The 24,809-nt window shown below is 37.0% G+C and overlaps 1 long non-coding RNA gene across 1 annotated transcript; it reads right to left on the bottom strand.

Moving 5' to 3' along the window:
• Positions 1 to 1,905: 1,905 nt before the first annotated feature.
• Positions 1,906 to 23,768, bottom strand: LOC141725350 (uncharacterized). Its single transcript, XR_012577210.1, has 4 exons — positions 23,566 to 23,768; positions 18,214 to 18,315; positions 3,460 to 3,549; positions 1,906 to 2,221 (listed from the first exon to the last, which is right to left on the bottom strand). It is a non-coding gene; the product is annotated as an uncharacterized LOC141725350 (long non-coding RNA).
• Positions 23,769 to 24,809: the final 1,041 nt, after the last annotated feature.

The following is a 24,809-nucleotide window of genomic DNA, read 5'->3' as shown; positions in this document are numbered from 1 at the left end:
AAATGAAACCAAACAAAAACAACAAACAAAACAAGAAAAAACTAAAACAGTATTTATTCACATGGAAACACTACTGGATCACTCTTTCTGCCCATTCTTGCTGTATCAATTTCAATACCAAGAGTTTCATTCAACCCTCAATTCTGAAAGCTCTCTATATATGCAGAACCTCTGTACATGTCAAAACATGGTTTGAAGAACATGGCTTGAGACTGCCTTGTTTATGAAACAGCCCACTTCAGAACAGCCAAGTGGAATTCCCTGGTTACTCAGGTTTTTCACAAACAGGGTGTTGCTCAGATGCTGCTAGAGTGATGCTGCAATTCATCAATTAAAAGGAGTTGGTGCCGTCAGCCTGAGTGTTACTTGGAGATGTGTGAGCAGCAGCTCTGCCCTAGTTGATTACAAAAAAGGAAGCTTTTGCCACCACATTGACGCTCCAATTGCAGCATTTCAGTCTGAAGTGAATATTGAGTCATGTCTCAGGAACTGTAAGCAACAGCCAAGCAGATGCGCTCAGTCAGCCCTGTCAGCTTTTCCCTTGTGCAAATCCAAACGTATCAAAGTTTGATTAGCACTGTAGAGAAAAAAGACCATCTGCTAACAAACCAAATGCATGTCCCACTGCAGAAAAGGAGCAAAGAGCTATTAGATACCAGCAATGCTGAAATGCAAAAGAAGCAAGAAATTGTCATTTCTCTCAAACAACTGTGTGCCCAGAATAATATGGTAAACCACAAAACTGACACAGAAAAGGTAAAACCACACAATCAGAGCACTTTTTCTTAGTCTCTTTTTGCTTTATGCCAAAACACAGGAAGCACTGCTGCTGCATCCAGTTCTCTAATCAGATTAAGGAAATCCATTATTCACTGGATAAAATGATCATGATTATTTTTTAGTTAATCCTAAACAATTTAGATTAAATTTCTAAGCCTGCATCTGCTTAAATTCCTGCTGAAAAACTCTTGGAACACCCTTTATAGCCATATGCTTAAATGGATAATATAAGGTCACATTCAGTAGAATTCTTCAATGAAAGGTATAAAATCTTTTTACAACTCTGATGCTTTGGAAACATTGGCTTGGGGTGAACAGGAAAAAGAAAAAACATCTTCACATCAATTTTGTTTCTGTTTATCCAATAGCAATTGCTCCATCAAGATTGTTAAGAAAACATAGAATTTGGAGTGATATTTCCTTCAGCCCTGCAATATCTATTACTTCATGAAACAAATGACCCTGCAAAACTGTCAGTTTATATGTTTTGAAACAAGTTTTAATTTAGGCCTCTTGTCACAGTACAGAGCAATATCATAATTAATGATGTGAAACTGGTAGCTAAGATGTCATTACACATGGGAATGTCACATTGAATCAAGTTAAACTAGCCACTAAAAAATTCAGCACTGGAATATTAGTTTTTATACGCACAGTATATCAAATAAATCTTTGACAAGCCACAAAAAAATGGTATGGATTAAATATGATATGGGATGAGCAGATCTGGAACATAGCTGGCCTGGAATCTCAAATCAAGGCCTGTGGGTAAGTCAGGCTATTTATTTGCCAAGCTGACCTACTTCTATTACCCTTAACATTCTTCTGAATACCATTTACAAGTCTTTCTGTCACAGCAAAAGACAATGTTAATTCATCAGAGCTCTCATGTAGTTTCTAAGAAGGCTGCATGCCTCCTGAAGCTGCTTTTACAAGGATTTCTAGGAAGTGCTCTGAGCTGCTCAAAACACCTTTATCCTGTTATCAGCAAGCTTTTTTTAGATCAAATTAGCATTATACCTAAAATTTAGGCGTAAAATCTAATTATGCCAGATTTAAAAATCCTTTCAGTTGTTTTCTTTATTAAAGAAATACACTTGTTAGTGATGTAAGTTACTCCTCATCTAAATAGTCACTACCAAATTTTTAATATACCATAACATAATTGAATCTGCCTAATATTCTGGAAGTATGGAATCTGCTAGAACTAGTTAGGAGACACATAGTCCATTCCCTTTGTGGCTGTGTCCTTGGGGTTTCTATGGGTAGGCAGAGGTGTTGGGACATGCCTATCCAACAAATTTCCCAGGCCTAGGGACAGAAATGGAAATTTCACTGCAATCTGAGCTGTTGCTTTTAGTAAAAGTAATTTGTGGCTTACCTTTATTCCATTGTATTCAGTACATCTTCCCTCAAACAGCACACATTATTCATTGACTGACTGGAACAGAACAAAGCCATTAAAAAACAAACAACTACAAAATCTCCAAGTTTTACTTATTGTATATGCATCAGCTTATGGCAGGAAACAATTACCTGCCTGCTATTAGCATGCTCTGATATATAGCCATTCTTATAGCAACAAATGAGCACACATAAGAGCTATTGCAGCACTTAAACATGTTGGTGGTTTTTTGTTCCATTTTGTAGATTATTTTTTTCCCTTTTAATAATCCTCCTTTATTAATCTTCTTTTGTTTGAAGGTTATTTGTATGTTTGAATCGAAACTTCCCCCACAAGTGTGGACTGCACTCCTGTGAACAGCTTCTCTAGCCACTCATGCTTATGCAATCAGACATTGCAGCTACTGGAAGGCCTGGCTGCTACCTGGGGGTGGAACCAGGCTCATTTTGAACTGTTTTTTTGGATAAAAACTTCAGTGAGGATTCAATCTCATGGGCTTCCTCCTGACTCTTGCCTCATATTATCCAAACATTTCCACAGGCTTATATTTAGGAGCCCACACTGCTCCCACTGCAATCATCAGCTGCTTTAACCAGAAAGAGCTGTTGGCTGCAAAACCAGCCATACAGCAGTTGCTTCTCCACTGGTTTATGGATTCACCTTTAGGCAGTATAAATATTTAACAAGGATGTTTTGGAAGCACCCCTATGGAGAGTACTTGCTCACCTCTCTCTTCCCCAAGAGATATTTAACTTTCCTCTCACGCCACCCCAGCTCTCTGCATCTTGCACCCATCACTTAGCTCTAATGAGCTCTTTGGTACAAACACACTCAAGCAGGACATGTGGCTCATGAAACATCTGAGAGCCCATCTGCTCCATATCACTCTTTGCTGCCTTGATACACAGTTCAGCTCCTGAGTTTATGATGTGATCATAGCTTTGTGTGGGAACTTTGTGTAAAAAGTCCCATTAATGAAATGCACAACAGTGCTAAGTGATGGCATGCAAGTAAATGTACAAATAGATACTTTTTATTCGGTCAAAAAGGTTAATTGCTGCTTTCAGCAGCAATTGTATTTTGGTTTACATATTGTCACATTGTGTTATGATCAGAAACATTTCAACACTATGCATACAGTCCTGTAGATGACTGAGAAGAGAGGAGAAATGAGAATTTCCTTTGCTTTTCTTCTAGCCAGCTCTTAATGTTTTCACAAGCCTTTAGAGACATCACTGCTATAAAAGGTAAAATAAGAACAGTTGTACACATACTTGAAAAAAGTATTTCATGCTGTGCATGCTGTCTCAGGTCACCAGTTATCTTACTTGTACTCCAGGGGACTTTTCTTTTATTCTTTATTTCTGTAGGAAGGAGCAGTTAAAAACAATTAATCACAATTTTCTGTGGTTTTAGCATACTAGCACCAAAGGAGGGGAGTAAAGAAAGGCAAGGGATTGGGATGCAACACATATCACCACTGATATCATCTCTGGGTGCACTCCTGTTGCTTTGCTCTTACCTCTATGAATATGGGAAATGTACATTTGTAGGAAAAGGATACACCCAAAATGTAAGGCATATCCCTTTGTTCACAGATAGAATGCCAAACTCAATTGATGTTCCTCTTCATATCTCACAGTCCTTATTCCTTAAGTGTGTAAGGAGAGGATGAAGCCATTACTTCTTTCTGAATACCTTCTCTCTAACCTTTCAAACAGGAGAGGCCAGGAGGAGGACTGGGGAGGTTGGCAAGAGAAACAAGCCATGATTTGCACTATAATTGTTTTCATTCCTCAAAGTAGTGCTGGGCAGATATTGGACAGGCAGGCTTTTAGTGTAGTCATTCATTCTGTACCTAAAATATCTCACTATGGAGCAGGAAAATGCAAAAAAACAAGGACCCTCACTGCTCACTGCGGTAAAGATACCACAGAGAGTTTCAAAATCAGCAAAATTTTTAGGTCATGCAAGGGATACAGATCATAAGAGTGTGTTATGCATTATGCAGTGTGCCTTCTCCTCAAGTACTATACAATTGTCAACTCTAACAAAGGGCATTTGGTTCAAGTGACTAGATGAAAGTGAGGCAGGTCACCTTGCCAATCTGAAGGCGTTTATGGTAAAGCAGAACAATTTTGAAGGTGGGAGAGGAAAAGGAAGTGAACATATTCCCTTTAAAATTCAATCTTATTCAATTCAAATACCCAAGAGAACATGGACAATGTATAGAGGTCAGCTCTGTGCCAACCGCTGCAAACTGGAAAAGGCTCAGAGACAAAATTATTCTCTTTGTCTGCTGAGATGCAGAAGCTATGAGGAAATATTTAATAGTTATAAATAGGGAATAATATAATATTGTATCCAAATTATAACTCTTTCAAAGGCCATCTGTTGGCCAAAATAGGCAAGCTTGAATAACACCCTACAAAAAAAAAAAAACAAAAAACCAGCAAACAAACAAACAAAAACCCCACCAAACACAGGAAATCATTCTACCATGGTAGTTTGTAGAGAGACTGAGCAACGAGATCTGAGCCTCCAGTCTCAGCTGATAGTTATAAAAACCAGGACAAGGAAATGGAAGAATAAAGAGGTGTAAGGATACACATTCAGTATAATTTTAAAAAACAGGAGAAGCCCAAATATCAGTTAATTGTTGCTGAGTGGCTAAGTCCTTCTCTACCTCCTCTCCTCCACAATTTTTGGCTCACATCCTTACAACCAACCATCCTTACAACCAACCTTACTCCTGCATCAAATTCTCTTCTGCCAGAATGAGAAAACTTGGAAGGGACCTTTGGAGGTCATCTGGTCCAGCCAATAAAGCTCTCTCCCCTCCTCCCTCCAAGCTGATTTGGCATATTGCAATACATAAAAACTACTTTTAAAAACCCTTAAGTGTTTTTTTATCATCTTAATGACTCAGATCACATCCCAAAAGGAACCTCTGTGGTTCCTGCATCTTGTAATGGTAGGACTCCAAAACTGGGAGAGGAAAAACACAAGCAAGATTCCTCCTTCCTTCGGCAGCAAGGCATTGCTTAATTTCAACTACACACATATTCATCCCGTTCTCTCTAATACAACCCTTATGGAATGTTACTACATTAATTTTAATTTTGTATTTTTCTTCTGTTTGCAATAAACTAGCTGAGTAGGTTCAGGGAGAGAGTGCATTGTGTGTCTCTCTGAAAGTGTGTTGTCAGAAGCATTTTTATTTAGCTCTGCCTTAGGAGCTCTTCTCTAGCAAGGCAAACAGACATTTACTGACGCTGCTAAGACAACTGCAAATGAGAGATTAGAGATCCATGCAACTTCTCCCCCTAAATCTCACAGGTATAGTTCAAAAACTCTACTGTATGACTCCTGAGGTTATTTTCCTCCAGCACACATTTCTATATCTAAGCTCACTGCTCTTTGAATGACCTCACTAGAAGCACTTCAAGGGATTTTCTCTGGTGCTACACTTCTGATGTAGCCAAACCATGAGGGATTGCACTGGGAGCCAAGCCAAAGTAGGTGCTACAACCAGCACTGCTACATGCTGCGGACTGCATGACTCTTATCTGCTGTGAGCATTGCTTTCCTTTTGATTCCTCTGCTTTAAAGATGTGTGGGTGTTTGCTGGCTCATTGTTGTTGTTGTTTTTATCAACACCCACTGGTATCTTACTTTTTCCATAACCAAAATGTATTTTAAAGGAATTTTAGGCAAACAAATTTAATTCTGCCTTGCCCCTGATTTAAGATTTATTTTCCCTTCTTTTAAGGCATCACTCTGGGCTCTAAATTCCATTTTCAAGCCAATCTCGGACAAGTTCCAGTTCTTACCCTTTCCCAGACAGGTGGCCAGCCAAGAGATTTTGAAGCATTAGTGCTCAACTCATTTAGACTTCCTTCAAGACTGAGTGATTTCTGGGGGGGAACTCAACCTCTATGACCTCCCACTACAGTGTACTTTGCTGCTAATCACTCTGCCTTCAGTCCTTGAAACGCAATTTTACATAATCTGCACTGGGCAAAAGGAATTACAAATATTCCAACAAGCCTTTGCTCTACTTCTACAATCAAGTTAAAATGTTACTTATGTTTTAACCAAGTATTTTCATCTGCCTTCATGTACAGATAAAGCTCTATGTATTTATACATTTTTATCTGCATGTATATATATATGCATTTTTATGTGCCTGAAAAGACAACTTATTTAAAAACTATGGTGAAGAATTCAGAAGCTTAAATAAAAACTATTAAAACATCCAAGGCATGCAATAATACATAATGGGAAGGTGAAATTAGAATTGAAAATATTGACACTTTTTTTCAGTATGTCACATACACAATATGTGTAATAGTAATATAATACAATATGTGTAATTGTACATAAAATACCTGTAATAATCCTAAAATCACAAGATAAGAATGACATTAGTGGTTTGAATGAATATTGACCTCTGACTTCTACTTTCATAAATCCCAATTATAAACTGCATGTTGGACGTTCTGTAGGCTCCAGCTGCAGCAGCTGTCTGAAACCTATGGCTCCCCCTCTTCAAATTGCCAGCAGTCCCTCGCAGAAGGGATCACACCAGTGCCTCAGTTGCCTCCAGCATGTAAGGCACTGCCACCTGATAAGAGGCCAGCACAGCCACACAAACACTGCCAGCTCTAAATTGGAGCACCTGAAAAGGGAATACATATTACTTCAGCTACTCCTGCCAGGGAGATGGTAGCTTTAAGCTAAGAGCTGTTTGTCTCAAACTACCGCAGCTGGATTTCTCTAGCTGCAGGAAAAGCGACTGCAGTTTTTGGTGGTGTTACTTTACAGTGGGTGACTGGCAATACTCAGGCCTGTCAAATAAGATTTTAAAGATAGCATATACAGTAGCTGTGCTGTATTTGAGGATACGTTACAATTTAAAATCAAATATGAGAAGCACTTCTCTGGCAGAAGAGCTCAAGGGTCAAATAGGATCACGCCTTTCTTAAAAGCTTTACATATTCCTCTCCTGTGTGCATTACACTTCAGCAGACATGAGCAGAGTCTTGCATGCAGGTGTCAGGGCTGAATTTGGGGTTGCCCAAGACAATTTGGAAAGGAACTGAAGGAACAGATGTGGTCTGTAAAGTAAAAAGCAAATGACTAAGGAAAAAATGAGAAAGCATCAGTGGGAAAGTGCAAGTCAACAAGGAAGAACAAGCTGTCAAAGGATTGTTTTGAGCTTTTTGGTGGATGCTTCTGTTTCCACTAGTTTCACCACAATGAGTCATAAATGGTCAGCAAGAATGGTTCTCTCTCAGGTTTTGGCACCTGAATTCAGAAATCCAGACCAGTGCTACAGCAAAGAAAGCAAACTCACCCTCAGGCTAAGCATTGCATTCCTATTCCAGCCACCTCTTTTCACAAGGAAAAAAAATTGGTGTCTGTCTTGAGTTCAGGAGTTCAACAATAAAACTTAAATGCTCTACAACTAACATACTGTGCAGTTAGAGCTGCAAAGGAAATATGGAGACCCTCACACAGCTTTGGACTGATAGCGGCAGCACCCTGGCATTTTAAAAACCTAATGGAGAAAGGCAAAGCAGAGAGAACCTCTAGCTTTTTTTGGAAAAGCACAGAGAGAAGGGGTTACCACTCAAGAGAAAATAATAAAAAAGTGTTTGTAATATATGCTGGTAATTGAAGAACTGCTTAATCCTGCTCATAGGTCTCATAGCTTCTGAGGGAATTTAAATAAGCTGGTGAGGTTTAAAATTCTTCTGGGAGATGAGCCTGTGTATAACCTTGTATTTAATAATTAAAAGTCTTTTTGATACGTAGGACCCAGAGAACTGATTATAGTAAATTGCAATCTGAACAACCAACCACTTGATGCTATGAATAATGCAGGAAAACTTCAAGACCAGACTTCTCATGTCTGGATGGTCTACTGAGGATATGGGGCAATGGAGGTCTTGGTTGAATAAATGAGAACCACATGCTCTTGTAGAAGAGCTTCATCCTCCTCCTCATTAGCACTAACCACAGAGTTGCAAAATGTGCATAAATTTAGCAATAATGTGAATGGTATAACAATAATAAAAGAAACTTAATCCTTGAACCGGGCTGAAAGTCTAAAGAAGAAAAAACCTGCCAGCAAACTGAGACAAAAAAAATCCACAAAAAGAGCTGGACAAAAAAAGGAGGTTGAATAGGTAGAATGGACTGGCTTTATTGTGTCTAAGAAGTATCAACTGGGTCAAAGGAAGGATAATTCAAATAAAATAATAGCTCAACCTAAGACACATTGACATGAGCTATTTTACTTCAATAACATGTTAATTTATTTAGATTAAATATTGTGTATGTTATTTCAGTAACTGAGCTGGCTATAAACAAATATAGGTGTATGAAACTAGAAAGAATATTAACATTTAAACATAAAAACCTTGAATCTCCACCTTTCTATCCCTCATCACTCCTCTTCCAGAAATCAATCCCTTTTTTCTACAATATATTATTTCAAATTAGCAAGCAAAGAGTTTGCCAGTAAAGTCAAAGCTGAACAAAGGGAAACATTATTGGGGACTACAGAAAATAGAATGTCAAAAGTAATAGCAGTGTAAAACTATTTTAGAGGAATAACATCTCAGTATTATGTCATATGAAGGAAAGCATTTCTACATCTCAGGACACTCTGAAGTCTACCAACACAATAGTCATCCTTTATCCTCAAGCCCTATTCACACAGAAAATACCACATTCTCAGCCTTTTTGTGTTATTGAGTTCCAAACCAGAGAGGCATACCATAATTCCCTTCATACAGGGAAGTGATAAAACAAAATTACTCCATTCAGCCCTCTTTCCATTCCCAAGAATCTTTTCTATGAACCATCATGGACAATGTACACTACAAACCCAAAAAATACATGTAGACAATCAAGGCAAGGTGTAAAAAGTATTATGGACAGAAGTCACACTCTATCAGCTTTACTAGATTTTATTTCTTAGGCAGGTTCTATTTAAGGATCTGTAACAATTTAACTCCAGCTGTCAACTAAGCGCCACTCAGCTGCTCACTCACTCCCTCCAGCAGGATGGGAGAACAGAACTGGAAACACAAAAGTGAGAAGACTCATTGGTTTCCAGTGCAAATACAAAATGTAATCCCAGATTAGGTACTATGAAAAATTTAATTCTACTCCAGCCCAAACAAGTCCAGGTTGTTTATAGGTGATTTTTCTGTACAAAGATGAATCCCTGAAAGATAACCTATTTGATCTTAGACCTAATTTATAAATAGAAAGCTTGAGAAACACCTTGGTCTAAGTGACTAAAAGCATTGGTTGGTTTAAATTTTGTCAGCAGTTGAATATTGACTGACTAATTTGTAAGAGATTTTTTCCCATAAGTTACTTTCATAGGCATTTAACTGAATTTTCCCAATTTTTTGACATGTTTTGGGAATTTGCATTTTTTTTTAGTAAAGGTAAAACAAGCAGGAGACTTGTTTTACCTTTACTAAAACAAAAATCTTAAAAACCAAATATGAAAAGTCACCCCCATGTTTTCTTCAATTGTAATTTTATACTTTGATAAATGTTTCCATTTGGCTTTCTTAAAAGAAACTGTCTTTAGCAATGAAGATATGGCTATTTTATTAAGCAGTTCAGTTTACAGAATAAGTTCCATAATCTCTACAGCAACTTATAAGGAGTCATAAATCTCTTTCTGTACATGTCATTTTAATGTTGACTCCAGTAATAACACCAAATGAAAAATCTTTCAAAGGTCTTGTGATGTCCCACCTCAAACGGGAAGGGAGTACTGAGGACTCATAGATGCCCACAGTTGAAAAGGAATGTCATAACCTCACAGGGTCTAGAGAAATTTATATAGTTTTATTAGTAAATGATAAATGCAGAATGGAAATTGGAATAAGCTAGTTCCTTGTCTTCTAGTGTAAACACATGGTGGTAGATTTTGAATAAGTGCTAGGGTGAAAGAAGAAAAAGAAATTAAAGAAAGAGAGAGAGGGACAGGAACTAAAACCAGCATTGGACTCCAAAAAAATACTAAAATGAACTATGGGTAATTTTTGTCCAGTAAATCATATCCTGTGTTTGCTGATTACATAAATATTCTGTATATGTGACCAGAACTTTCCATCATGAGGCATAGCAAGGTCAAACTTCTACTGCAGGCCTGCATTTTTAAGTATCTGTTACAGTAACTTGACTGCTGCATACACAGCACACAGACAAATAAATAAGAAGAGCATTAAACAAAAGCTGGGTAAGAGGTGATTACTGAGAGCTGTGAACTAATGATAATGCTTTTTTTCTGGTTTTCAGTTGTGTACTCAGCAGCATACCTGCAATGACTAAAGTAGCAGATAATCCCCCTATCTTCTTGTAGAATCCCAAGGATCCCAATTACTGTCAGAGGGCTACATTTTTAGCCCTACAAATAGCATTCACTGACTTCAATTTTTCCTTCTTAAAAGGGCTGAAAATAGTGGCATCTCTTTTATACTTTTGTTGTCATTGCAAATCTATGTCTGCCCATACTACATCAATATGATGGCTTTTCTAATTGGATCTATTTGTGGGAGGAAGAAGAATCAGTAGCAGAGAGAGACACAGAGATACATTTTCAGAGTTGAGCTAGGAAAAATATTGAAGCTGAAGTTTCATCAGTATGACAGGAGTTCTGCATCTGATTTCCATGAATATGGAAATGCAGACAATCATTCCTTATCAGAGCATATTTTTAGAAAGAGATGAACATTTAACTAAATCAGATGCTGTAATTATTTTTTAACCAAAAAAAAAAATTCTCAAAGCACCCACTTAGAACATTTAAATAAATCCCTGAAGATTCACTAATTTTATTATGAAGAAGAATGGAGAGACAGAGATAAAGCCCATGACGGGCAGCAGAGAGCAACCCAGGTGATGAGAAGCTGAGCTCTTCCTAGCCTACAGGTCTCTTCACTCTCAGTACCATGACAGTGAAAAGTGTAGTAACTTTGCTAGAAATACAGATTCTGTGCTAGCTTATTGCACCAGCCATTTTACAAATGCTAATGTCCAAGTATACAAAATGTCTTTAACTCATCATCTTATTTTACTGTAGTAGAATAAAATCTATAGCCTTTTCCTGAGTTGTGAATTCACATGAATTACAGGTATTTGGTAAGGAACCATAGAAATGGTTCAGCTCATGACTCACTGACTCCGTTACTCATGGATCTGGAATTCTGCCAGTCCTTTAAAAAGAAAAATGGTATGTCTCTTTTTCTTTTTTTTTTTTTTTCTAGCATCAAGACAGAAAGATATTGGTACCAGAAGTTGTCAAAACAAAAGCCCGAACCACTCCCTTCCCTCCACCAAAAAAATAAAATATTATGGGGCAGGGTGGTGTATTTGTCAAAAGTACAGTTGACTTGAAATGGCTCATTGTTTCAACCCAGACATAAGGTTCAAGTTATTAAAAAAAAAAAACAAATCTACCTTTTGAAATTTTTTTGCTCAATGAATTAGCAATTAATGGTTTGGAAATTATAGTTTTACATCAGGTTATGGGACACAAGGATCCTATTTACTGCTCAGCCTGAGGGATGGAGAATTCAAAGCTCATACTTTTCACTGCCCAAGTATCTTGACCATTGGCTAAAAGAGGATGATCTCAAGCTCCTGCTGTGAAACCTAATCCATTCTGTAAAAGCTACAAGTTCAGTGGCAGCAGGAATAGTGCCCCAGCTTCCAAACAAGATATTTTTAGCTCACAGCACCTCTCAGATTGCATAACACGAATTTTGACTACAAAACTCCATAGTTTTCGCCCTATCATCTCAAAATGGCAGAACTTTAATTAAGTCTTGGAAAGTCAGAGAAGAAAAAATTAAGCTAAAATGTCTTCCCTTTTTCCACCAAAATACATAAACTAAAAATTTTAAAATCTGTCTACTGTTTACCACAGTGAATAGGAAAAAGGTAATTTTCAAAATTTCTGTATAATATTTTTCAACACATGGCAGAGGTGGGGAACGATGTTAATAATTTGTGAGTGACCTTTACAGTTGCTGCCGCTATTTTCAAACAATACTTATTTTTGGTTCAGGTGTTTGAAGCACAGAGGCTTTGTAAGGTCAGTCTGAACACAGAGCTATTGCCTCCTTGTAAATAGCATTTCCATGACACTATCATTTAGTTCCCCTAAGTGACTTCACAGGGGGATATGTTAAAATTCTTGTCTCACTATCTGTAGTTCTGCTTCATACTAAAATGGGTCTTGCACTGCGGCATTCCTCCAATACTGCTTTTTGTTGCAGCAAACATCTCCATACTTACAAGATAAAGTCTGGCTGCTGCTGTGGTGCCCCCTGAGTCTCTGCTTCAGACAAAAAACTTCTGTATCAGTAAAAAAAAACTGTATGTAATTACTGAAGTCAAGATTTGGGGTAATATCTTTCATAGAATTATATTTATTGCTTTGATTTTTGCAGATTTTTACCTTCTATTAAGAATGTGACTTATGGGGAAAAACTTATTAGGGCCTGTTGCAATAGGACAAGGGGTAATGGTTTCAAAGTGAAGGAGGGTCTATTGGATTATAATAAAAGAAAGAAGTTTTGTACAGTGAGGATGGTGGTGAAAACTGGAGCAGGTTGCCTAGAGAGGTGGCAAATGCCCCATCACTAGAAAAATTCAAGGTCAGGTTGGATAGAGCAACCTGATATAGTCAATAATAACCCTCCCTGCTCAGAGTTGGAAGGACATGACCTTGGGAAGGTAGTGACATCTTTGTGTCCCTGGCTGGGTAAAGAGGCTGCCGAGTGTGGGAAAGTGAGAGTTGAGGTTTAGCAGTTCCTTTCAAAGTTGTTTTCCAGTATACACACGTTAAGTCCATGGGTCCTAATGGGATGCACCTACATGTGATGAAAAAGCTGGCAGCTGTCATTGCAAGGCCATTTTTGATAATCTTATTGATTATGTTGTCTGGAAGAACTATCTAAAGACTGGAGGAAAGCCAGTTGTCATCTTGCTGAGGGCAAGAAGGACGATTAAGGGAACTACAGGCCTGTCAACCTCATCTAACTCCCTGGAAAGATGATGGATCTGCTAATCCTGGAAAATATTTCTAGATATATGAAAGACAAAAAATCATCAGGACTACTCAGCAGGGGAATTTCTCTCAAGGGGAAATCATGCTTTACCAATTTGATTAACTTTTGTAACAAAAAGTCTAGGTTTGTAGACAAGGAGAGAGCAGTAGATATTGGCTACCTGGACCTCAGAAAGGTCTCCTATAAGATGCTCGCAGACAAGCTGTTGGAGTATGGACTGGACAAGTAGACAGGGAGGTGGGTAGAAATGGCCAGGCCCAGAGGATGGTGATCAGAGGCATGAACTCCTGTGACAGATCTCATTAGTGCACACAGATACCTAAAAGGAGCTTGCAAAGAAGATGGAGCCAGGCTCTTATAAGTGGAGCCCAATAACAGGATCACAGGCAATGGACACAAACTGAATTACAGTTTGGGGAATTTTAAGCAAAGTCAATGGAAAGAAGGAGAATCAAGAAGAATTATTTTTCATTATACTTTATTTAATTGCTTATTTGTTTTCCTTTGGGTACAAGGGAAGGGAAAAGATAAGCAGTTTACTTTAATCAAGTGAATTACCTTTAAAGTCTGAAATTATCAGATTACTTCCCTGATGATTAAGGCAAAACTATTGTCAGTATCACTACTAATAGGTTTTAAACTGTTCTTGGATATGTTTCTAAACTAAATGTAGGACTAGTGCTTCAACTCCAGGGTTTATCTCAGCACAATTTATAAATCATTGCTGTCTCACCCAAGTTAGATCTCTGACTGGGTTTTTCCTCAGCTGCATCAGTGGTCATCAGATTTCTCTTTAAAGCAGTGTCATTTATAAGATTTATACAAAACCTTTGTTTTCTTTGCTGCTCTGCTCCAATGAGCAATCAAATGGTGAGAACAGAGAATGGAACACAGAAGCCCAAAGTTGGGCTAAACATTACCACAGAAGAAAACAGTACTTCTCTTAATTAGACAAGGACCTGTCTTAGGCAGAGAACACCCCAGAAAAAAGTGCCTTGAAAAGCTCACTGAAGAGGCATTTACAGCCTCTAAGCAGAACATGTGCTTCTCACTGCAGAAGTCACAAACACAGTAATAGTGGGTAATTCAAACCCATCTGGGGTAAACCATGGTACACCCATGGACTGCTTACAGGAATGGGTGTCTCATCAGTGCTTCCACAAGTCTTTGCTAAAGGACTGATGATTCAAATCAGCAACCTTAGTATCAAGGGAGATGAGAATGCGCAGGCTTATATGTACAAAAGGAATTTTAAATCATTCTAGCTTGATCAAGTCATGTACATTTATGCCTTCTTAATCTGAACTGATAAAGTCCCTCTTTATCTTAACACCAGTCAAGGTAACAGATAATTTCCTTTTATTTTTATTAATGATTTCAAATTGACCATTCATCTATTTTCTTCTTTGTCAGGACCACATACCAACTTTTTTTTTTTTTAAACAGAAACTGTCATCCTGCATTTCAAAAGCTCAAGTGCCATGTTTTCAGGCAAAATATCATTATAATTAGTGATTAGAGATTGTTAAAAACAAATATGATAGAGATCAAATTATAAACTTTAGGAAAACCACATTTCCTAACCCAAGTAAGTTCAATCACAACAGTCACAATTCACATTACAGCAGACTTAATATACAAGACAATACAAGACTTAAAATAAAAAATGCCAAGTTTCAGCCAAGGTTCTAAATCCCCCAAGTAAAAAGCTTAGCTGTGTCCATGTAGAGAAATAAAAATTGCAGGGTCTAAAATATCTTCATTTGATCTGTACAATCTCAGCAATTCTAGAAAAGCATGGACCCCTTTTAAACCTTGACTACCAACAGTGTTTGGACAGGTTCTTTGAAATTTCTCAAAGAAATAGAAATAATATCAAAAAACTTTTAGGCAAAAGTTTCAAATGCATGCATTTCCTATGATATCCCTAGATAAATGATGTAATTTTAATTTCTTTTCTTGGTACTTAAGTTTTTGGGTGTTTACTATTAGAAAGTAACTTAGAGCTGAAATTTTCAATATATTAATTTCCTGTAGCATGGGGCTTCAAATAATAATATTTTATAAATAATTTTCACACCAAGAAAAGATTTGCTCCCATTTCTCTCAAGATTAATTTTTCATCTTCTAGCTCACCATCCTTAACCGCTTTACTGCTCTTCCCCAACCTTGCATGTTTACCAAATATCAGTATTTGTGGGAATGTTTTCATATCTCTTAAGCCTTTAAATCCTCTTGTCTATTATTGCACCAATCTATTGCAGTTGTGTACACAATAAGTCCACAAAGGAGCTTTCCAAAAGGAAAACATTTGTCTAAGAGGACAGGGGGCCTTCCAACTAGTAAATTTTATTTCTCTCACCACATTCTTCCTTCTTTAAAACCCTTTATATCCCCTATGACTCGAAGAAGATCATTTAGACTATTATCCAATGTCCTGCATAGTTCTCGATGATACAAACAGGAAATGATACCTAATCTCAACACCCTTAAATCCTTTCCCAATAGATCTTAGACGTCTAAATCTAATATGCTGTGTTTTCTTAATAATAAATATCAACGAAATTATTTCATAACATTTCTCTCGCACAAGAAATAATTGGGATTTGAATTTTCTGTCTTCACAACACATTTTACCAGTGTCTGAAAACTAATATGATAACAGCTGTAGGCTTACCTGGCTTGTAGATTTTGTTTTTCAGCCAGCACAAAGAACTACAAATACTGTTAATATGAGAAAAGAAAAATACAAAATTTGAAGAAAACACTTTGAATCCCAATTCCATCTCTTCCAGCTAGTGCAGGGAGGATAGACTCTCATGATTATCAATAATGTGAATAGCAAAGAAATTCAATTGTACATATTTCTTCTCACATTTGGCATCAGTACGTGCAAGGTTTTATTTGGTTTTTCATCTGATTTGTAAGATTTTTTTCATCTAGATAAGAAACAGGAATCCTGGATCAATTAGAAGTATTAACACAATAGAATAAAGGAAGACTTGACCCACTCAGCAGTTACAAATCATGTGGAGAAAAGCCAATACTGTGGAGAAAGCTGAAGTCTTCATGAACAACAGGACAATAAACACAAGGTCTCACACCCTCTGAAGAGGAAAATTGTCAGGAAAGGAATCCACACAGCAGCTCCAACTTTTTTAATGAAGGTGATCTGCAGTCTTTGAAACCTTTGTTGCTATAAAGTCTCCCAACTATTTGCTCTGCCAGAGTGTTTATGCAATAAATACTGATATCTCTAAGGGTTTCTTACAGCATACAGAAGCCATTTTTTACTACATTTCTGCACAGAACCACTTCTATTTATGATTCTCTATTCAAATAAGAGACATTTTTTTATTTTACATTGCTAAGCTACCAATCAAATGAAATTCTAGTAATAAAAAATTGGAAATGTCTAGTAATTTATATTTGCTTTGACCTCAGCATGACCTATCTTAACTACCCGTGTTTACAATACTTTCTGTTTGGCCACCTACTGATTTCACTGATTTACTAAATTGTGCAGTTTAAAAAAATCTTCTATTTTGTAGCTCATTCTACCTGCAATCTTTTTAACCTCCTTTAACCCTGAGACTCCAAAGACATCAAGAAAATACAAAACCCCAGGAATTGAATTCTGAAGGAAATATCTGAACTGAACAAAACAGAGAAGTGATTTCCAGTTCTTGAATGAAGGAACAGTGAAAGCTCCAGAAAGCAAAGAGCTCAGTTAAAAAAATTTCAAGATAAAATATTATTTCAGGTGGTTTTGCATTAGAAATACTGGTTTACAAATAATTTACAGTCATCTATAATGTTTTTATTTCTCTGATGAATATCTCAAAAGTATTGCTAATTTTTCATGGCCATTGAACAGTTCTCAACAGGAACCAGTCAAAATACTCTGAAGTATCACCAAACTCTGCCTCCAGGAGCTCTGCTGCACTCTGTCTGGCAAATGATCTCAAAGTGGAGAAATAAGAGTAATGCACAAACACCAAATAAGACCTAAACATCATTCATATCAACTGTCTCTCACTTGGCCTAAGTAAGACCCTCTAAACACCAACTGGGGACTAATTTATAGCTATCAGAACTTTGCTTTTGGTAGAAAAATGCTTGATATTTTTTGATACGGCACCATTAAAATATTATAGCATACCCATACTTTAAATTCACAACCCCAAAAGAGCTTGCCATTATGCCATAACAGAAGTCATTAACATACTAACAAGGCAGCAAGAATAGTACAGGGAAAATAAAATTTGACATTGTTATCAGCTTCATAAAGTACATCAAAGAGCACAGATGGAATGGCTGCTCCTGTCAGTGCATTCACATGTCCCCATTTATTACTCTTTTCACAGCCTTTCCTACAGTATTTCTTCTATAGTTCTTAGCTCAAATCAGAGATCAGCAAGCAAGGTACACCATGAATTCACAAATTTATCTCTCTGTTGATGCAAGAATGATATTGCAGAGAGTCTGCCTGGCTTGGAGTCATGATTCTTCACAGCAGCTTGTACAGTGCTATGCTTTGCATCTGTATCAGTGCTGGTGCTACACCAGCATTTTGACTGCTGTTTAGCAGTGCTCACACACCATCAGGGCTCTCCCTCCAGCTCCACACTATTCAAATCCAGGAGCAGCGTGTTTGCTGCTGTTGTGATGATGTTAGGTTGATTTTGGTGTGAGGAAAATTTTGTTGTTGCTGCAAACATAATTCATGAAAAGCATGTAATGAATTTAAATATTGTTGATTATTCGTAAATGTGTGTTTCTAAGAGATGAGAAGTAGAATGAACTGGATACAGGTGAGGTGGGGGGCACATATAGGAAACCATATTTTAAAAAAGGCACAGGATGTGTGGGAGCCAGGAGTGAGGCAAAATGTGGGAGAAACAACTCTGCAGATACCAAGGTCAGTGAAGAAGTAGGAGGAGGTGCTTCAGGTTCAGCAGCAGAAATTCCCTCCCAGACCAAGATGAGACCACATGGATCTTTCTGAAGGACAGCAGCCTGTGGAAAAGACCAACACAGGAACAGTTAGTGACGAACTGGGCATCCCAGGAAGGACTCCTTCCTGAAGAAGGGGAAAATTTTCCCCAAATCAAGACTGTTTTGCCCGTAATGGTAATGGTAAGGGACCTTCCTGCCTTAATCTCAACCCACAAGATTTTCCATCTTATTTTCTTCCTCTGTGTGACTGAGGATGTAGAATGAGAGAGAGGCTGGATGGGTATCTGACAACAAGCCAAGATCAACCCAACACAATTTATTAGGGTACAGACTTCTCAATCCCAAATCTTCACTGTGACATTAGTCCATGTAGCCTGTGTGCATATTATCTGACTATAAACAGCTATGAGAAATATAACAGCAAGAAACTGTTGCCATTCCACATTTATTTTCCACTCACAGTTTGAATAATAATTTCACTCTGCCATGAACATAGTTTCAAAGGTCTAAATGTCACCAGTGTTCTTTAGAAATAGTGATATTGAATTTCAGTATCTTTCACTTCATCCGTCAGTAGAAAGTAATATTTTGTCAGTAATTTAAGCAATTCTAATTTACAAAATCCATGTTCTTAATGTGTGTCAGTCAGGCATCGTAATTGTAAAATCAGTTTTCACAAGAATCATCAGTTTAATATAATGAATAATATTGCAGAAAGGCAGCATAAAGCACAGAAGAAAATTGAGTGGTAAAGGTGAGGAAAATTTTGAGATTCCCAACTTACTGAAAGACAAGTGAATGTTTAGTACCATATCAGTTACAGAAATATTTGGGCATATACAATACATATACTGTTTATTATACCTGTTTTGTACTTAATCAAATATCCTAAAAGAGGAAAATTAAAAGGAGTAAAAAATGAAAAAAATGCCGAAATTAGTACTGTATTTCTAGCCTGTATATGTTATATTATTAAAGTATATGATGCAATACATGTCATTTAAATTCTAACCTATAATTTATAGAAACAACACAGAAGTAAGCATACATAGTTCAATAAGAGCAATCATTACCTTATTGTACAAAATTTACTTAGTGTTCAAACTAAAGTTCAAGAGAATTGCAGGAGGATAAGAAGGCTCTGGGAAAGCACCCAGCATACGCAACTTTCTCAATGTGTTTTTTGTTGCTTTATGTGCAGGAAAAGTCACTGAAATATGTCACCAAAATGTTCTTCACCCAGATCAAGCCATTATATGTATTCACCTTGTATTCAGAGGTATTTGTACTGAGGTAAATTTATGGTAAGTTTAAATAGTTTTAAAATATAGCCTCACCTTCAAATTGAAAAGTATCTCAAAACAGATATGAGAGCATTACATATTAAATGAGAGTTTAAAAAGGATGGGAAAAGTCATCTTTATGGTATTATAATAGCAATTTTATTTCAGTGGGTCAATAAGTCTTGCAAATACATGTTTGTGCACTCAAAACTGGTGCCTTAGTAAATGAGCATAATGTAGTTTAGAATGGGATTTTGTATCTCTATAGTATAATCCTAGGGCTAATCCTAAATCTTATAACTGCTTAAAATACTGTACGTGGTTTTAATAGAAAATAGCCATTTAACTCACTTTAATAGCTGACAGCCCAAAAAGGTTCTTGCTTATCTCCTGAAAAATTGAAACAGTGACAGTATATGGAAGCTCCTTTTCTATATCTCCTAGATGACTCAATATGAATTCAATTCAGATCATCCTTGTCAGTCAAACATGAAAGTAAAAAAAGTATCCACATGCCTATACCCAGTAAAGAAAAAACATTTCCACAGAAATCAGTAAGTGATCTGCTCCCAATTCCTAAAAATTATGGTGAAAGCAAGAAGACCAAACAACATACAAAAATACTCAATGGCTAATACTAATGTACTAAATAAAGTAGAAACTACATAATCAGGTGAACATCTTGGCTAGTATTATTTATTACTGCCAGGAGAGTACTGCCTGGAAAATCCCTGATTGGACAATATATTCTTTCCTGCAGACAAATCTGGCAGTTTATGACCACGCTTTAGTGAAGTTCTTCTTTTTTAAGACCTCTCCCTTTTTTAAATAGGAACAGCTCTTTTGCATGCCTCAATTTACTCTGTATTGGTCTGAAGAAAACAATATGGGAAGCACAGCTTTTTATGTGTTTCAGTCTTACCTTGGAAATTATAGTGACAAACTTTCTTAAACAATGACACAGAATGTCATCAGACTAAGTTATTATTGAGTTGCATATTTTATTATACATGTATCTATTTTACATTGGCTTAATTAGGTCTTCAAAAGAAAGTTATTCTCTACCTTCACAATTGAAGAGAACTCATTAAAATACAGTGCATATCATTAGCCTGTATGGAGCAAAATCACTAATGTAGAAAACACTTCTCTTTTGCTATTCACTTTGACATATTGATCACAAATGTGGAAAGTAACCATAACTCACTTTTTCTCCTCGTTCCTTATTTAAAAGCAACACAAAAAGTACAATACTTTGTCAAGAAGGACTACTTCTACATGAACTCTAATATGTGGTATATTTATCATATTTTACTTGCTTAAAAACTGAAGGAACAAACCCAGAATATTTCATCACTGATTGAGGAAATCTGTTGTATAGCATCCCTCCTTGCAGTACTTTATTTAGTTCTATCATTATTTCTCTGTGAAGTTATTACACAAAGGTAATTGTAAAACTACCAGTAAGTTCATAAAAACAAACAAACAAACAAACCAAACAAAAAAACCCATAAAACCAACACATTTCCAAGTAAAACAGAAAGCTATGCATTACTATAAACTGCAAATTTGTTTTTAGGTATATTTAGCAAGTTCCTGAAAATCATTCCCAGTATATGTCGACCATAGCCATTTATTCAAACTGTCAAAATATTACAAGAGTTAGGAAGATAAGAAAAATTTATTTAATTTCAAAGAAAAAAATAACATTGATTTTAGTCATAGATTCTTTTCTATCAATTCTACATGCTCAAATCTTTATCAGAAAATAGTACAAACTTAATGAAAGATTGTTTCGAAGCTATAGTTTTTAAGACTTTCTTCTTAATCGTATAAAACCTTTAAATCTATTTGTAGTTTACCCCCACTTAAGAAATGTATAATTCCTGCATCAATATTAACCCAAAACATTAAAAATATTAACTAAGCAGACAAAATGTATTTTTTAATACAGATACTCTTTTGTCCCCTCTGAACCCTGGACTACAGCAGGGACAAGTTCCTCCCATGTAAAGAAAGACCAGAAACCCTTTTGAATCTCTTGGGCTAAGCTTTAGGCTATGTCCAGGAGTGTGCTTGCACACATCACCTTCCTACACTCTCTCCTCCAGGTGAAACAGGACCCAGCCCTGCTTCAGCATCTGTATCATAGTAGCAGAGTGCCAGTGCCATGTTGCTAAAGCTTTAGAAGAAATGGAGAATACTAGCCTGATCATGCCTGTCTTTAATGCAACTTCTTAGTTTGTGAATAAAAAAGTTCTTTTGAAGCATCTTCTTTCACTCTCTCTGTCCAAATGCCTGGTAATAAGGCAAAAAATTTAAAAATCAAAAATCTTTAAAACACATGCTCAAATTTCTAGTTTAAAATAAACAAATTTTACTGTCAGACTGCAAATTTTTATACTTTTAAGTCCACTCTTCTATCAAACAGTTATCAAAAATAGTGTCTATTTTATTTCTTTTTTACTGATAATCAAATGCGAAATTTCATATTGAGCATGTGGATTAGAATTTGTGTTGTTGCTGTGTCTCTTGCTTAGGGATGACAGGTGAGATGAGCCCTCAGGGGCCAAGAGGGAAAATGCATCAGACTTTAGTCAAAACTCCAGGCAACTCACTTGAACTCTGAGTATCTCAGCTTAATGAGTAGCTAAAACAGAATTAAAGCTCCTAAAAATATACAACAAAAATAATATATAAGAATCAAAACATATTTACTTTTCATGACAGATCAAATTACTACAGTCTGTTAAAAGTATGTTTCCTCAGTCAGTGAAATTTGAAGTTTCATTGACAGCTGCACCAAACTGGGAGAACAAAAAATGTTATGGCCACGTGTGGTCTTCAAGCAGACCTAATGGGTTATTTTGAATGCATACTGGAATTGGAAAACAAGGTTTTCAACTATTTTTGGAATGCATTTGAGTTAACCTTTTTGTTCCACTTGCTGACTATTATTGTCCTTCTCATGGTAACGCAAAGTGCCCTACCCGGCAAAAATACTCACATAATAAATATAGACTACCTATGACCCTAATATATCTATTAGACTGTAAAATGGCCTTTTCTGTCAGTTTGGCTGAAAGTATTTGGGTCAAGTGCAATGTGGCAAAATAGGAAATATATTTTCTTTTTTCCTTGCTCTATCAGGAAGGTGAAAGTTATATTGCTACTTTTTACCCTGGAACAGGCCTCTTTCCCTGTCAATCTAGCATAAACTTCAGTAAAAAAGAAAATGGAGCTACACATTTAAAAGAGAAAAAAGTCAAGGGCAGATTTATTTTGTATCACTTAAAGCATGACAGGAATAATTGAGTGAGTTATTTTTCTCTTTGGTGAGAAGACAAAAATGTATAAAATCCATCATTCAGAGTGAAACACTACCCCCACTCAACTGCTTACAGATGTTATTAGAAACCATAAAGTCAAAATCACATGTCTGAAAATCTATTTTAAAAAAAATTTGTGAACTTGTGAAGAGCATATATTAATTACACAACTTGCCTTGGCAGGACTAGAAATTTTATATTAGTCTATCAAGAGCAATTTTTTTGTTGTTTGGCCTAAAACTTGTTTTAGACTTCTTTAGTTAGTAATTATATATAACACTAACAGACCAGAACTGTGTAATGAAATGTTATTGAAGAAAATCGAAGGAATTATAGCATTGTATTTTACTTGTGTGAAGAGGTATAATACATAAAAAAGAATTCTGAAATACTTGCTTCAAAAATGAACAATTTACAACTTGATGAATAATTTGGAAAGTACATTATAGATGCATTTCGTAAAGTGCATTTATACCTAGCTAATTTAAAAGCCATTGCTTAAAGCAGTCCCAAGATGCCCATCACCATCAACACTTGAATACTAAATAGTCAGGCACTTTTGTTCATAGTTGGAGTTTTGTACATCAGGCAAGAAAAGCTTTTTAATAAAGCAACCCTGTCTGATTCAGAATGGCCCCCAAATGCTATCCAAAATGATGGCTCAGCCTTCATTACATTAGGAAAATACAAGAACTCACACACAGAATATTGCAGTCTGACATCTTAATGCAGCTGATTCCTGCACAGTGCCACAGCTGTAGCTCCAGGGCCTGAATTCCCCCATTGTCGGCACCGAGTCCTTTGCTAGACTGGCACAGTGCTGGCCAGCTGGTGACACAGGAGCTGGACCAGAGCCCACAGGATGCTCCCCGCTGCCAGCTCCCTAGAGGACACCGCCTGAGAAGCCAGCCCGGGAGAATGGAGCTGCCACCACAGCCCAGACCAGCAGCCCGTGGCACAGCAGTGACCTGGCAGCAGGAGCTGCCACCACTGCCTCCTCCATTTCATTCCCTTCGACAGCGGCAGCCCACCTGCCCGGGCCAGACAGAGCACACAGGGACAGGCACAGGCAGTGGGAAGAGAGACTGAAGGGAGACAAAGGCAGGGTAAACCTTTATGAAGTGTTTGTAACATTCTTGTTCAAACAAGGTCGCAGCATCAGGCAGGAAGCAATGCTGCATGGCAAAGGCTGTATCTTCTCCTCTGCTCCAGGAGAATCATCAATATAAGACAGACTCTTAAAAGCCTTTACATGGAGGCTGGCCTTTCCTGCAAAATTTGCTCAAAATTCCTCAAACCTGAAGTATAGGCATATATATATACACCTATATATATATATACACACACATATATGTGTATACATGTGTGTGTATACATATGTATTCATCTACCTACCCACACCCCTGTAGGTACAGGTATACATAGTGTTCCTATTCCTGCAGAACAAGGGAGGAAGATCAAATTTTTCATCCATCAGTGAAAGAGATCATTGGAAGAACTTACATTGGCTGCCTATACATTTCTATAGGGGGACGAGTTTTCTTAACCCAACTTCACTGCCCTGGATTCCCAGCAACAAACTCAGATCAGGGACAGAGCATAACTATTAGGAAAAAAAAAGTATTTAAAGGGTTCACCTGAAGGGCTAAAGAAGCCAAAGAGTAGGATCAAATCCTGATAGTCTCTAACCTTGCAGAAGTTTGAGGCACTTTGCCTGCCCTAGCATCTCAGTCTTCAGTCATCTCATGAGACTGACAAGCCCTCCTTTCTCTCTCAGTTACACATAATTCAAGGTTTTTTGCTTAATAGTTTGCTGTATCCAAGCTCAGGATAAGTAATAACCAGTCAATCTCAAAAGGTTTCAAGGTTTAATTCAGAGAAACATCTGAAGGGCCTAATATCCCTTCCAGCCTAATGAGCTGAGTAGCTCAAGAAAATCAGG

This window comes from Zonotrichia albicollis, chromosome 1, assembly GCF_047830755.1.
Source record: "Zonotrichia albicollis isolate bZonAlb1 chromosome 1, bZonAlb1.hap1, whole genome shotgun sequence".
Taxonomy (NCBI): Eukaryota; Metazoa; Chordata; class Aves; order Passeriformes; family Passerellidae; genus Zonotrichia; species Zonotrichia albicollis.
This window is presented reverse-complemented; position numbering and strand designations above follow the sequence as displayed.